At 50.3% G+C, this 15,387-nt stretch overlaps 1 protein-coding gene and 1 long non-coding RNA gene across 4 annotated transcripts in view; one reads left to right on the top strand and one right to left on the bottom strand.

The window, feature by feature from the left end:
* Window positions 1-3,528: 3,528 nt before the first annotated feature.
* On the bottom strand, window positions 3,529-8,930 carry LOC308554252. 2 transcript variants are annotated; one of them, XR_013998377.1, is made up of 5 exons: window positions 8,682-8,885; window positions 5,818-5,926; window positions 4,910-5,031; window positions 4,693-4,788; window positions 3,529-4,050 (listed from the first exon to the last, which is right to left on the bottom strand). It is a non-coding gene; the product is annotated as an uncharacterized lncRNA (long non-coding RNA). The 2 variants fall into 2 exon arrangements; XR_013998376.1 differs by lacking the exon at window positions 4,910-5,031 and having other exon boundaries at window positions 3,532-4,050; window positions 8,682-8,930.
* EMP2 (epithelial membrane protein 2) overlaps window positions 8,829-15,387 on the top strand; it is a 33,745-nt gene continuing 27,186 nt past the window's right edge. For both annotated transcript variants that reach the window (XR_013998375.1, XM_081131263.1), the window contains exon 1: window positions 8,829-9,132. The gene's annotated coding sequence lies outside the window, so the exon portion shown is untranslated. The remainder of the gene's footprint in view (window positions 9,133-15,387) is intronic.

Raw genomic sequence — 15,387 nt, 5'->3', positions numbered from 1 at the left:
CCAAGGAGTCTCACAAAGCCCTCTCTAGCAGCAGAAAGCTGCAACTGCAGGACAAGGTAGTTTAGCTGAGCTGATGGTTCTCTCCATGGGCCCACCTCTGTGGGAAAGTAAGGTGGCCTTCCATCAGCCAAGGTGTCAACTCACCATGTGCTGACGGTGTCAGGAAATGAAATGTTAAATGTGATGCTCAATGACTATGACCACATTTAGTTAAAGGACTAATGCAATATTTTTCAAAGGGTGGTCCACACACCACAGGCATAAGAATCACTTTGCAGTTGGGGATGGGGAAAGAACTTATTAAACATGCAAAGCCCAGGCCTACAGTTCCAACACCTTTGGAAGCAGGCCCCAGAAATTTGCATGATTCTTAGGTTCATTCCCCAGATGATTCATATATGCTTTCACCTTTCAAAATCTCCGGGCTCATATATTTGCTTCCTCCTCAGTCTGCATAGTTTTTATTTCCTTTTGTGTCAGCTCTATTGTGTGAGTGTCTTTGATCATCAGCTGCCTGAAAGCCCTTTGGGAGCCAGATAGCATAGATACAGGAGGCTTCATACATGACCAGGTGCCCCAGGGAACCACTCCTGCCCCTTTGATGCTCTTCTTGCCAACAATACCGCCACAAAGTGCAGCCCACAAAGAAGCTGCCCAATGACCCTTCCTTATGACCTGAATCGAGCCAACTGGTCCCCAAGTCCAGGCTCTTTAGGAAACATCTGCACTTTTGGACCCTCGAATGGACCATTTCTTCTGAGCCCCAGACTCTCCAGACCTCTATGCAACACTATTTTCCTTCTACATATCCCTGAAGGGACTTCTGAGCCACCTTTGGAACTTTTTTCTCCAAGGTCCTGTGTCATTCAAAAGTGTGAGTGGAATCTTGGATCCCAAGTTACTGTCCTTTCGCACCTCCTTTCTCTGCCTGAGCCCATCCCAGCCCTCCTTAATCTTCCCACACAGCAGGCAGTCAGGCCATGTTGCTAGTTTTTTATTCGTTTGTTTATGCAACTTTATTGAAAAAAAATAAATCACTTACTAGCAGAGCTATTAGTTGATCTTCCATCCATTGGCAATGTGCATCATTTATTCAGTGCTATGCTACACAGCGTATTGGAAGATAGATTAACTAACAGCTCCAAGCTTCCTAACAATTTAAATGAAAATGACAAAACATTTGAGACCCTATTTTAGAATGCAAAGGGTGTTTGACTTCCAATTTCCGTTCTCTGTGGAACAAGCACTGGTCATTCCTTCATTGACATGCAAAAAATACATCATATGTTCTGTTCTGCTGATACTTAATGTAATATCAGTTCTACAGCAACATCAGGTCATGAGCATAAGGCATGTCATGTAACCTCAAACCTCTAACAGTGGAAGACTTAAACAAGAATGGCTGCTGCTGACTAATGCTGCTTTCTTTGATGTGACAAGGGAGCATCCATCTCCCTCTTCCTCAGATGATGTCTTCAGCATGTTACAGCAGAAAGGAATGGTGCTTCTACAGTGCTCCATCGCCTAGAATGAAGCCCCCAACCCTACCCAGCCCAACTGCCTTCCCCAACCTCATCTTGGCTCTCCCCTTTCTAGCCACATTGGCTCCTTTCAGACCCTCCTACCCACAACGTTCCCATCCAGAAGGCCTTTAACCAGGTGCCGCTTCCTCTACCTGAGGCCCCCTCCTTTCCCTCTTGCCAAGCCAATTCCTACTTATCCTTTAGGTCTAAGGCTTAAGCTCCAGCACCAGTTCCTCAGGGAAGCCCTCCCTGATGTATCTGCCTGGGTCAAATCCCCTTTATTTTGGGCTCACAGAGCACCGGCTTCCCCTTTCTTCATAGCATGATTGTTACGGTGGCGTGTTCACATTGAATTGAGGGATTACTTAATTCATCAATTCATTCTAGCAAAGGTGATGCCATTGTGCATCTGTTTCCCTGGGACAGTTCCTATTGATGATTTTTGTCCCGCTGCAATTATGAATAGTATACCTTTCACTCTCAAAAGTGTCGGACTTTGGATGGTAAACTACCATCCCAATGATAGTCCACCCACCAGACTGCAAACTTCATGAGGACACCAGCTGTGTCTGCTTCTGCTAGTCACTGTCTTCAGATCACTGGCTGCAGAGAACCAGGCAGATGCAGCCAGGCTACTTACAGCCCAGCCTTGGAAATCATAAAGCCTCAATTCCACCATATTCTCTTGGTCTACTAGACACCAGTCGAGGAGCCTAAGCTCTCAATGGGCTGAGTGTCAAAGAATTTGCAGGCGTGTTTTAAAACCATCACACATCCCCAAGGAGTTGCATTTCATTCATTCATTCATTCATTCATTCATTCATTCATCAAATAGGTATGATCCAGTGCTCCTCTTTCTTGTCACATGGTTTGTAGATGGCACAGAATTCCTGAGAGCCAAGGGGGTGTTACCTACAGACTGTTCACCAGGCCATATGCCAGGCTTGGGATTGTATTTGCCTGGAGGAAGGGACATGTTTTCCCTTTACACGAAGGCGCCATCTTTACGCCAAGCTGTGTGCACTGAGGGGGCACCTATTCCTAAATCATCAGTTCTGAAGGGGCACCTTTTTCTAACCTTCACAAAGGCATTGTGAAGACTAGCAGAAGCCCTGACTGATCACCCACTACGTGCCAGACATAGGTGACAAAGCCAAGGGCAAGACAGGTCTGGCCTCTGCTCTCAGGGAGTGTGAAGACAGGGGGTAAGAAAGCACATGAATCAAACATTTAAAATGTAATTACAGGCTGTGGACAGTGTTATGGGAGAAAATTCCCTCTGCTAGCACCTCTTCTGTGCTGGCTGCTGGAGGCAGAGGCCAGATCCCGGAGGGTGAGGCTGCCTTATCCAGGGCCACTGTCTCTCAAGGGATGTCATGCAGGGGAGCAATAAACAAGGGCAAACAGAAACTGGTTGTGTCCAGAAGGACTTGAATCCCACATAAGGAGGGAATTCCAGACTGTTCAGGTACAAGGACTTCAAGATCAAGAGTCTCATTCGCCCAGAATGCTTTGAATACCTGCCTGCCTGGAAGCATAGGCACGGATGAGAATTTCTAAGTTTCCCCACCTCCTACCTGCCCTGTCATTCTTTGAATTTTGAACTGTGAGATCATGAGAGAACGAGAGAGAGAGAGCATGTCTTCCAGTGGAAAGGGAAGACGTCCTTCCTTCCCCATCCCCAAAGATCCATGAGGATTTGTGAGTCTGGCCTGAGTCCTGAGACTGGGTTTGTCTGGCTGGGCCAAGGGTCACTCAGCTTAGGGGATGTTTCCATAGTCTTACAACCTAGGAGACAACCCCCACGCACAAAGATACTCAAGAATATCAGAAAAGAAATCAAACCGAACCAAAGCAGTATCAGTGTCAGGCACAATAGTGAGGAGAACTGACCAGTGTTGGGAGCCAGTTCCATGAGATCTAGGGGTTTTTGACAAGTTTTTTCACTGCCCCATCCCTAGTGCCTTGAGCAGTGTCAGGCACATGGGAGAGTCACACTAAGTATATGTCAAATACATAATTGGAGAATTTTATTTCCCTGAGCAATCGTTTGACAGAAAGGATGGAGGAAAGGACTTGAGGTGGGGCATTAAAAATATATAGAAAAGTAGAGAGGACGTTTTCCGACTGATGGAATGGTATTCATGATTGTACTTCAGACCCCGGGAAAGTGAGAGAGACGTGATTCCTAACAGGAGCTTCTTTTCCTTCTTTTCCTGTTCAGTGTTAAATTGTGCTCCATTCTTTTCAGAAGATGAATCCAGAGCACTGGCCTCTGCTTGCCTTCCACACTGAGAAACACGTTCTTCCATGATTCGATGGCCCATGGGCCATCCCGGGCTCCAGATGTTTGGTGGTAATGACACCGGTGGGAGCGTCCTGCTTCCTGTCACTCTTTCTGACTGTATTTCAGGAAATTCAAATCTGGGAGAGCTGTGAAGCTCTGGCCCCACAATGCCAAACCTCCTGAAGAAAATGGAACTGCAGTCAAGCAGCCAGATGTTGGGGGTCACTATGCCAAACCTTTCTGTAATGGGAAAAACGCAGGCAGCACCCCTTAGGTTTCTTCTGCTCACAGTAGGCTTGGTGCTTTACGTGTGTTATCTTTTTTTTTAAATCCTCACCTGAGGATATTGTTTTTCATTGCTTTTCAGAGTGATTGGAAAGGGGGGGGCACATCAGCGTGAGAGAGACACATCAACTGGTTGCTTCCCGCACTCGCCCTGACAGGGGTCAGGGGTGGAGCCTGCAACCGAGGTGCGTGCCCTTGGCTGGCATAGAACCCGGGACCCTTCAGTCCTCCGGCTGATGCTCTAACCGCTGAGCCCAACCCGGTAGGGACATACATGTGTTACTTTAAAATACATGAGCCCGGCCAGGCGTGGCTCAGCGGTTGAGCGTAGACCTAGAATCCTAGGCGATCAGGGTTCGATTCCCGGTCAGGGCACATGCCCGGGTTGTGGGCTCGAGGCAGCTGATCAGTGACTCTCTCATCATTGATGTTTCTATCTCTCCCTCTCCTTTCCTCTCTCTGAAATCAATAAAGATATATTTTAAAAACACACACACACACACAAAAAACATTTTAAAATACATGAGAGCCAGCCCAGCCGGGTGTGGCTCAGCGGTTGAGGATTGGCCTAGGATCCAGGAGATTGGGGTTCGATACCTGGTCAGGGCACATGCCTGAGTTGCGGGCTACAGCTGATCAATGACTCTCTCATCATTGATGTTTCTATTTCTCTCTCTCCCTCTCACTTCCTCTCTGAAATCAATAAAGATATATTAAAAAAATAATAAATAAATAAATAAATAAATAAATAAATAAATAAATAAAATAGATAAATAAATAAAATACATGAGAGCCTAATGAGCCCTTCTTGTACCTGCAGGAAGTTCTATGACAGGGAGCAGCAACGAGACCCAGAGCTCCCAGCTTTGAATGAGAAGACACAAAGGCCTCTGTGTCAGCTGGAAACCATTATGTCCATCCTGTCCCCAGCCCAGCCTGCGGAGGTGGGTGACAAGGAGGAAATGGTCTCAAGAGGGCATACTTCTCAGACCCCGCTCTAGGAATTCAGCAGGCACGAGGGGCTTTCCCAGCTGCCTCTCGTAGGGTGGGGGGGCAGCCAGCAGAGCCATGCCTAGACCTGCTGGTGGCAGGGCCTTTGGTTCGGAGAATCCTGCTTATTTGCAAGAGTAGCCAAGAGAATATGTTGCTTTGAGTGTGCTTGCTGTTCTCCTACATCCAGAAGCATTTAGAGCTAAGCCAAATTCAAAGATAGAGATGAAGTGACTTGCCAAGTGGCTAGTGGGAGATCTTTTGCTGCTTGGCTTTATGACTTGCCTTGCCGATGAAATGTGAGCATGTGGAAGCTTTTAATAGCCATGTGTGGTTCATCCCTTAACCTGCCACTTCCCTGAGCCCAGCAATGCTCCATCTGCCCATGTCCCAAAGTAAAGATGATACGGACACATAGTCACAATCAACCTATAATGGACATGTAATATGAGCAAGATATGTCAACATTTGTGTTGTAAGCCAGAGAGATTTGGGAATCATTTGTTATCATGGCATAACCTAGCGTGTCGTGACTGATGCAAAGGCTACAACTAGAACCCAGCCTCCCCAATCTCAGTCAATGGAGATTAAATTATTATTATTTGTTTATGTATTAGTCATCTATTACTGGGTAACAAATTATTCCAAAATTTAGCAGCTTAAAGCAACATACATTTGTTAACTCACATTGTTTGTGGGTCAGGAATCTGGCTTAACTGAATTCTCACTTACTTTCTCTCCCCAACCCTGAAACACTGGCCTTCCACGCCTTCAGATGCCTTCCTTTTAATTCTCTCTCTCTTTCTCCACAAGAGGTGGTCCTTTTATCAACCAGCTTCTGCTGTGAAACAAACACCCATGAGGCCTCAGTGACACGCAACAATAGACATACCTTTCTCAGTCACGTGTCTGCAGCTTGGCTGGAGCAGCTCTGTGTCCCAGATGAAAGTGCTGCCACTCACCTAGGGTAGCTCTGTTCCCCTTCTCTGTTATTTTTCTGGGGCCAATGGGCTACCAGAGGTATATTCAGCTTATGGAAATGGCAAAAGCACAAGAGGGCAAACCCCACCGCCCAAGCTCATTCCCAGCCCTTGAGAATGTAGTCTGCTAATAACTCATTGGCCAAAGCCAGTCACCTGGCCTAGCTCAAGGTTAAGGGGGGAAGGGTGCTCCAATTGCCAGGAGGCTATGTCTGGAGTGTGAATATATATATTACTATAGAGGGATGAAGAATTGGGACCCAAAATTCAATCGAACAGTCTTACTTTTCCCTCACACCATGTTGAGGTTTCACATTTATTACTGAAACACTAGGAGTGAGGCTACAAGTGGTTAGGAAGCAGATTTCGGCCTCCAATCTTATTGGAGAGAGGCTTATATTTAAAGAAGCACAACTAGCCAGTGAATAGGACAGGGAAGTGGAGCTCTGGAGAGGGTTTTGAAACCAGAGAGAGGAGCAATCCACCCATTCCTTTCTCTGAGTCCTGGAGAGGCAACCTGGTGTCTGGCCAGGTTCTTCCCAGGGTGGGGCACACCCCACCAGCAGGCACATGGGAGGTACTTTTAGGTGACAGAGGGCGGAGGCATCACATAGCTTTGAATCAGGGACTGAGAATGCAATTCCCTTTTCAATGATCTCATGATAGTTCTGATTACAAGGAGAAAGTCTCCTTCTGGACTAGCGTGTGTCTAACCCCTCTCTTATACCTGCTGATCTCCCTTTGCAATAGCTCCTAAACCTCAGGTTTACGGGCTCTTTCAAGCAACAGTATCTGGCTAGAATGGACTAACACTATTTTCTTTGGGTAGTGTTTAGATTAGTATGTTTGTCTTTTATTTCTGGTGATGGCACTGGTTTCCTGTTTACCATGATGATACAGAAGTTCCTTTTAAAATAAATATAGTTACCCTGGCTGGCATGGCTCAGTTGGTTGATCGTAGTCCTGTTTATCGAAAGGTCACCAGTTTGACTCCTGGTCAGGGCACATGACCAGGTTGTGGGTTTAGTCTTGGGGTGCATACTGGAAGTGACCGATCAATGTTTCTCTCTCACATCAATGTTTCTCTCTCCCTTCCTCTCTCTCTAAAAGCAATTAATTTTTTTAAATAAAATATAGTTAAATAAACAGTTGATTTAAAGGAAAATGGTAAGTGAAGATTAGTTCAGGTGGCATAAGGAAATGGCAGAAATAATGGCTTGGCCATGGTTACCATTTGGTAAGTAGCTATATAATAAGAAGAGGGTGGGGTTTGCTGCAGTGGATCCAAGTTTAAATCCACACTCCATCCCTCACATAGGGCCTTTGGGCAAGTTTCTTAGGTAGCTTCTCAGAGCCTCAGTTTCTTCATGGGCTGTTGTGTTATACTGAAAGTAATGTTTATAAAGTAACTGGTACAGAGTAAGTGTTCAGCAAATGGTAAGACTGCTCCAGCCCCACCTAGATTGTGCATTCTGGGAGAGCCTTCTGGGTTTTCTTTGTCCTCTCTGTGGCTGTGAGACAGGTAGGGACCACTGTCCCTGCTGGTGGGTGGGCCTCTCCTGACCCTCCTCTGCAGAAGCCATTCTCATTCCCTTTTATACTGGACCTGAGTTCAAATCAGCACCTTCCTGTCTCCTCTGCAGCCCCAAGAAGAATCTCTTGCTTGGCAGATGAGTCTTGAGTAGCCATAGAATTTCAGAATTAAAAGACATGTGACAGGTCAGACACTGGACCTACTGGGAAACCTCAGGACCTGGGGCAGGGGGGATCCCTTTGGAGGGGGCCTCAAATCTTCTAAGGACCTCTAATTTAGACCCAGGAGGCTGTCCCCTTGGAGAGCTCCCCAACAGGATTGAGAAAGGGAATGAGAAAATATAAACACGTCCTTCCAGCTGGTCTAACAATTGAGCAACAAATTAGCATTTCTTAAAAGTGCTTCTAATTCTCATGTTAGTGGCAAAAGTCTATTGCCCTGTATTTTGGGTGTGTGCAAATAACATTAAACTGTTCAATTAAAAGCTTGAAAACATACTGTAATGTGTTGTGACCCTGTTTTGCAATTTCTTCAATTTTTTAGTACAGAGAATCTTTCTCTTCTCCCCCGCCCCTTCTCACCCTCCCCCCCACACACAGATGGGGAAACTGAGGCTGGAAAGAAAGGCAGTTCCTTCTTTTTTGTCATTTCCAGAGACAATAAATTTCAGGACTGTGGGTTCAAAGGTAGTGGTTTGTGTGAGGGTAGGTGAGTGGGGGGGGGACAGTGAATGGGGGACTCTGGAGGATCCCTAGGACTAGGTTCCCTGTTGCCCTTCCACCTCCCACCAAGGTCAGGACTACGTCAGATAATAACACCAGAGCTAACATTTATTGAGCACTTTCTATGCGCCTGTGTTCTCACGTTCAGGTCTTACAACCGCCCGAGGAAAGCGGTCCTAAGTGGAAGGGAGAGGAAACCGAGGTCCTAAGTGGAAGGGAGAGGAAACCGAGGTCCTAAGTGGAAGGGAGAGGAAACCGAGGCAGTTAAGATTACAGGCAAGATCAGAAAGTTAAGGGAAGTGTCAGAGAAGGGGTCCTAAAGCCGGGGGTCGAATTCCAGAGCCTGTCCTTCACCCTTACCAGAAGGGAAGAGAGGAGAGGGGCGGCGCGGCGCGGCGCGGCGGCTGGGAACCCGCAGGGGCGAGCGCGGCGAAGGCGGGCTTCCAGCTCGGGGCGTCCCGGCCCGGTCCTCCAGCTTCCCGCAGCTGCGCTAGCGAACCCGCCCTAAACTGCGCAGCGCCGCGCAGGAAGCGGGCTCTGGGGGTGCGGACGCCCTCCCGGGGCTCCGGCCTTTCTCTGCGGGTCCCCCACCCGCCTCCTGCGGGCCCCTCCCATTCCGCGCTCCCGGCTCCTGACATCACGCCCCGGGAGGCGGGATCGGGAAAAGAGGGGGACGTGGGGAGGAGGCTCCGCGCCATCGAGAGGGAGGAGGGAGGAGGCAGGGCGCGCAGTCCCAGCTCAGAGCTTCAAAACAGCCCGGCTACTCCGCCTCGCGCCCCAGCCCGTCGCTCGGTCCCGCAGCCAGCGCCGGGTGAGTTGGGTTTGCGCCCGGGGGGCGAGCGCAGGTCGTGGGGCCGTGCATGCAGTGGCCCCGGGGGGAGGGGTGTCCCTGCTGGTGGTGGGGTGGGGGGAGAGGCCCCTCCTTGCCGAAAATCCACCCTTCCTGCGCCAGATTACGAGGGTGCAGACTTCCCGCCGGTTCCTCTCACTCGCTAGCTCGCGGGGGACCGGAATTCCACCTCCCCGCCCCAGGACAGCTTCTTTCTTCGGGAGCGCCGGGCCGGCGGGAAAAGTTTGGGGAGGAGTCCAGGGCTGCCCCCTCCTTGCTTGAGGGTCCACAGCGCCTCGCAGCCCTGCCCCCGCCTCACCGGGCGCGTGGGACTGCTGCGCCCAGGCCCCGCCAGTGGGTCGTGCGGAGTAGCGCACCCTTTTTTGCCCCGGTGGCTGCTCCGTTGCGCCCCCCAACGGCGTGGAGCTACTTTTCTTTGGTCTGGGGTGGTGGAGGAGCCTCAAAGCTCTCCACCTTAGCCTTCAGGGGGCTTTCAGGGCTTTGAGGGCCCCACCCATGGGTTCCAGAAAAAGAGGGAGCTAGAGTTCAGGTGTGGACTATACAGGGTGCTTAATACACTCCGGGGAGGTCCTCCTTTGGGGCCTACATAGGGACCTCATAAATGGAGGTTAGTCTGGGGCACTTGGACTGGAGGGAGACCCCACAGAGAAAGCCCTACCTCCAGGCCACAGAACCCACCCCTTACTTTGGAACAAAGCCGACAGCCTAGTTTCAGGTTTGGAGAAAGGGGTACTGCTCCCTCCCAGGTTACAAAGATGTGTATGTGGGATTGGTGGTGGTGGTGGTAGAGGGGTGATCTTTTAACTTATCTGTGTCCAAAATGCAGAGATCAGCCTGAAAAGTGACAGGCAGAGAGAAGGTAATGGCCTTGGAGAGGGCGTTAAGAAACAAGCAGCCCCAATACTGGGTGAATCCACTTACAAGGGGTACCTAGTGTAGGCAAATTCCAAGGCACAGAAAGTAGAGTAGAGGTTACCGGGAGCTGGGGAAAGGGGAGTGGGGATTATGGCTTAGTGGGTGCAGAGTTTTTGTTGGGGAGGGTGAAAACATTTTGGGCATAGATTGTGGTGATGGTTATCCAACGACATGGTGAATGAATTTAATGCCACTGAATTGTACACTTACAGATAGTTAAAATATACTATGTGTATTTCACCATAATTTTAAAAAAGTCTTCAGCCACCTCTGCACTGGATAAGTTAGAAATCCCAGAGGCCGCTCACTGTTGCTGGCCACTTCTCCTTGGAATTTGGCCTTGGGATGAGGAAGTGGAAGGATGAGGAAGGGACAGGAGCCTGGTTTCCCCAGGAGTCCTCAAGGGACAAAGATGGAAACCAAAGCCAGTAGAGCCTTTGCAGTGTGCGAGGGCGCCCACGCTCTGCAGTTCTCCCGGTTCTCCAGGAGCCTCTCGCTCTTAGGTGGGCAGAGCCCGGCCAGAGACGGCAAGTCAGTATCTCAGGTGGCTGGATTAGTGATGCCAAGAGCCAGGCTCTGAACCTCCACCTGCCTCCCCCCGCAAGACCCCCCCTCTTCTCCACCTGGAGATGCCCACATGGGTTGTGGGGAATGGGGGAGACCCTTCTGGAGAAATCAGGGCCCAGATGCCAAGCCCACAGCCTAGGGAGGGGTGTGGGGGTGGCAGGAAGGTGCAGAACCTGTTTTCCCACTGAAGGTTTTTGGATCTGGCATCTCTACCCCCGCCTGGAATTGGGGGGGGGGCAGAGAGCAGGCCACACAGCCTGGACCTGCGTCTGTCTGTCAGTGGGGAAATTCTGATTCGCCTGAAACCCAGGGACAGGTGTTTGTGTTGGAAGCCACAGAGGTGGCCAGCAGGGTGGGTGAGGGCAGAACCAGGCAGGGAGGTTGGGAGCTGACAATGCACTGCCCCACCCAGAGGGGAGGGACCGTGCCCTCTCTGGCAGGCAGGGCCCCAGATCAGGACACAGCTCTTGAGGGGCAAGCAGGACTCCATGGCATCTAGTTGTAAATATAGGGCACATCCAGTCAGTCCTCTCCACCCCCCACCCCCTTCACACTACACAAGTTAATTTATAAGGCCCTTTCTTCCCAGGATGTTTCACCTACATTTCCTTTCTCTGCCTTTCACATGATATCTTTTTTCACAGGAGCTAAAACCGCGTGCATGTGCGCACACTATCAATTTTCCAGCTACAGGTGATTGATTCACAAGGAGGCTCAACTGGCCAATATTTCATCCCAGGCACATGCCGCCGCCCCTGTCCTCTGCGGCCTTCCTGGTTGACGGGGTCAGAGTGAAGGCCTTTCTTTGTCATAGTCAACCCCGCCAGACATGACCAAGAAGGGAAGTCTGTCGAGACAAAAACATATGAATGCCTTTCCAGGCCAGATGGGATGGCAGTGGATTGCTAGCTGCTTGGCGGGATTTGTCTGGGAGGCTGGAGTCCAGCCACCTTCTGGGGGGCAGAAAATTGTGTGTGTTGCAACATGTGGCTACTGCCCAGCTCTGTGGACAAGTGGGGCCTCTGACACAGGCTCCGGGGGATAAATCAGGGTAAGGATGGGCTCCCCAGAGTGTGTGGGGGGTGGCAGCCATTGCCCAAAGGTGCAGTGGGGTCCCAGGCATGGGAACTGGGGAGCAGAATCCTTCCGGAAGAGGTAGTCGGTGACCTGACTCCTGTGTGGGAGGAGGGACTCAGGGACGTCTTGCTGGGTTTGGAAAAGTGGGCGATTGGCAGAAGCAGCTGGAATGGGGAAAAAGGACAGCTGGCACCATAGACAGGACTAGGGGCCTGACTCTTGGTTGTTGGCTTCAGCTTGTCCAGGGAAGGAATGGGACGGGGTGGGTGGGAAGAGGAGCCTCCCCTCCTGGCCCCAGGAGTGGTAGAGCCTGGCTTCCTGCAGGAGTTACTTAAAGACTGCAATTTCGACAACCAACTTTGGCGGGAATCATCTGATGCATCTGGCTCTTGTTAGGGACAGGCCGGTGGGGGTGGGGTGGGGGGTGTCTAAAAATATCAGAGGCAGAGCTGCCACCCAGCATGATCCCCCGGGTTGGTAACCTGATACCCACAGTGAGGCTGCTGGTGGTGACTGTGTGACGTTGTTCTGTACCAGTCACTTGGGCTCTCCCAGGCAGCAGAGCCTTAGGTGGATGCCTGGGAGGGGTAAGAGCTGTCTGCATTCAGGGCAGCCGTGGGGTGATATCGGAGAATTTCAGGGACATTGCATTGTGACAGCTAGGGCCACTCAGAGAGGTGGAGTGACTTGCCTGAAGTCACCCAGCACTTGGCTGCAGGTTCATCTCTGTGTACCAATATAGAAAGATCTTTAAGACATGTTTGAATTTAAAAAAAAAAAAAAGTAGCAAAGCAATATGTGGGAAAACATGCTATTTATAAATACTAGCTGTATTTCGTCTGTACTCCTGTAATTCATATGTATTACATGTATACAAAGAAAAATGTCTGGAAGGATATATCAAAATAGATTGATGTGGTTGCCTCTGGTGAGAGGGGAGAGGAGGAAACGGGTGTGGAAACAGTGGGCCCAGGGACTCCAGTCTTATCTGTAACAGAGAATATATTTACAAGTTACTTGTGTACCTGAAGTTTAGTAATAATAAGGGGCGTTTTGCAGGTTTGGGGGTGAAGAGCTTTGCATGGTGGAGTGTCCGTGGACAGAGAATCTAGATAAGGCTGTGCAGCAATCCAGGGACAAGTAATGGGGCTTGAATGCGGAGGTGCCGTCAGTCCCCATGGAGTGTTCCCCTCGGAATATCACATTGTGGACGCCTCATGGGTGTGATGGGTTCCCCGTCCAGGTGCTGTTAATAGACAAGTGTCGATTAGGGAAAGAGGGGGCAACAGTGAGTACACTTGGGGTGTGTTAGCGCCATCACGAGATCCCAGCAGGGTGACCAGCAGACCACTGGGAATGGGAGTCTGGGCTTTGAAGAGAATCCGGAGAGACAAGACCTGCGTGTGGTTGGTGTTTGAGAGTAGGAAAGAATGACTTAGGCTTGCCGGTGTCATCGGCGCAGTGACAATGATGACCGTTGCTGTTATTACAGCATTTACTGGGCACGTGCCTTACATCTTTCATATTATTTAAAATGAGTAACAACCTCCTGAGGTGAAGACCCCTATTATCCCTGTTCTATGGATGCAAAAACAGAGTCTTAAAAATGTTGATTAAACACACACAGCAACTGTGAGGCCTTGAGTCCAAGTCTGTGGACCCCACAGACCCTGCTCCGTTTGATGTATTGCGGTCACGTCCGTCTCTTTAAAGGCAGACGTCTGTGCTCTCCCCTGGAAGCAATCCTGGTCCTTTGGGCCAAGAAAACTCCTTTGCTACAGATGTTTTGGTGAGTGTCCTGGAGACGAGCATTCTTTGTCCAGAGTCCCCCATCGCCGATAGCCCCAAAGATCCCCTCAACTGTCTGGCCACAGGGAACAGGCCCACACGCCCACCCTACCCTGGCCAAAGCCACCTTGTTTCTCTTCTGTTTGGGGGGCGTGCGGAATGGAGAAAGGCATGCTGGGGATCCTGCTTTGGACGGGAACCCCCTGCCCAAATAGTGTTCAGTCCCATTGTTTCTGATGGTCTTGGCATAAGAGAGGCAAGAGCTGCTGGGTGCAGGGACCCATCTGTTGAGTTCACAGGGTATTTCCAGCACCCAGCACAGAGCTGAGCATGCAGTGAGTGCTCAGTAGATCTCTGCCACATGACTGACTGAGAGAAGGAGTCACCCTGGGGTCCTAGGCAGCTTCCTGCTTTTCAGCCCACCCCATGAGGAGCCAGCTGGAGGCTGCAGGGAGGGATCTAGGGAGGGGGTTTGGGAAGGGTTTCTGGACCGTGAGAGAGAATTGGGATCGAGCAGCTCCTCCCTTTCCCTCCTGCCATTGGCTCTGCCTGGAGCCACGTCAGGCCCAAGTGGTATGGTCAGCGTCCATTTATATCAACATGACACAGGGTCACATTCTTCTAGGACCAGAGCCCAACAGAAGCTTAATCTCCAACACGCCCAGAGTATGGTCTGCACACCCAGGCATTTGGAGATGATTTCTCTAACATACAGGCAATGCTAAAAATGGTAATACGCTCATATTTATTTTAAAATATATTACTAAAACGTCAATCACTTGGCAAGTAATACCGATTTTCCATTTATTGCATAATACACATTTTAAAATTAACTTATTTAAGCTAATGTGTTTTAAAGACAATTCTGGGTAATGGATAGTACAGTTAGTACGTAGACAGGCAGAAATGATAATGGTGGTGGTGTTGACAGGATTGGCGTCCCACCCAGGTCCCCTTTCCTGGATGACGAGCCCACCCGCAGCTGCAGTGACTGTTGGCTGCAGAATTATGCTTCCCCTCCCCGAGAGTGAAAGGAGGACGCTGAGCCTTCTCAGGCCCGCTCACTGGAGATTCTTCCACTTTCACCGCCTGCCTGCCCTGGGCCTTCCTGGGGAGGCCTGGAGTGGGGAGGTTGCCACTGGGTGCCAGGCACTGTGCTGGGCATCAGGGACACAGTAGTGACCAAACAGACATAAATCCCTGCCCACAGGGAGCTTCTAGTCCAAAGGGACAAGACAAAAAAGTGAATAGAGGACAGTAAGAAAATAGCAGATGATGTCCAGTGACTTGAAGAAAATAAAACGGGAGCCACTCAGATTGGATGGTCTGGGAAAGCTTTTCTAAGGAGGGGACTTTGGAGTTGAGGCGGATACCCCAAGATCTACGAGCTTTCCAGAAAGGGGGAATGGCTCATGCAGACATCCTGCTGTCCTGAGTGGGAAGCAAGCTGGGTCCCTTGGGGAGGAGGAAGGGGCACTAACTGAGGTTTGGGGTGCTAACCCATCCCTGAGTTCTTTTGGGCACTCTGTGAGGGCCTGGACTGGGTGGTCCATGTCCTCATGTCCTCGAGTAGCACCTACTGTATACTCTGTGTACTCAGAACAGATGGCTAGGGAATGGGGCCACCCACTCTCCCCTCTTCTGACATCCTGGAAAGTGAGGCGCTGGCTCAGTCCCAGGCCTTGGGCCTGGGTGGTTGGTTGAAAGTGTGGGATGAGGGTGTCTGGCCTCTGGGTCCTGTGGGGGCTGGGAAGGCTCCTTCCTCAGATCAGTTCAAGGCCAGGCCTCCTGACCTGCAGTTTCTACCCTCCCTTTCCCACCAGAGGCTGCGAAGGACTCTTAGGCGTCCTTGTGGTGTCAGATCCAAGG

Source organism: Miniopterus schreibersii (assembly GCF_964146895.1).
Source record: "Miniopterus schreibersii genome assembly, chromosome: 3".
Classification (NCBI taxonomy): Eukaryota; Metazoa; Chordata; class Mammalia; order Chiroptera; family Miniopteridae; genus Miniopterus; species Miniopterus schreibersii.
Note: the sequence above shows the minus strand (reverse complement) of the source record. Positions and strands in the feature narration are given on the sequence as shown.